The sequence below is a fragment of the Sinocyclocheilus rhinocerous genome, unplaced genomic scaffold (assembly GCF_001515625.1).
Source record: "Sinocyclocheilus rhinocerous isolate Xijiao unplaced genomic scaffold, SAMN03320098_v1.1 scaffold3476, whole genome shotgun sequence".
NCBI lineage: Eukaryota > Metazoa > Chordata > Actinopteri > Cypriniformes > Cyprinidae > Sinocyclocheilus > Sinocyclocheilus rhinocerous.
Window position 1 is genome coordinate 213,452 of NW_015666505.1, and position 506 is coordinate 213,957.

The window sequence follows — 506 nt, forward strand, 5'->3', positions numbered from 1 at the left end:
ACCAGAACACTTCAACCCAAATATTCAGATGTGTGCAGCACATTTTATGGAGGACCGTTGCTGGCCAATCACAGCACAACCTCGCTTTTCAGACCGATGAGCTTTGTAAAAATTGACGAGTTTCAGAAAGGCGGGGCATAGAGGAGAAACAATAATGTACAGTATGTGGAAAATAATGTTGTTGTTTTTTAGCTTAAACCGCATAAACACATTTCATTACACCAAATACACAAAATAATGTTCTTTTTAGCAACATCAATATGACCCCTTTAATTTCATAGCAGTGTTTTCATAACTGGTCAATCCCTGTGTTTTTCCCACACACCAATAAGCTGTCCTTCTTCAGCACATCACATGAAACGCTGGAATTTGGTTTGATGAAAATTTTACATTGAATATTTGCGCAGTAAAACTTGTGACAATGCAACAAGGCGAAGTTTCCTGCTCGTTTGAAGCGTCACACTCCAGTTCAGTAGGAAGCGCTAACGCTCCATTATACAAAGCAG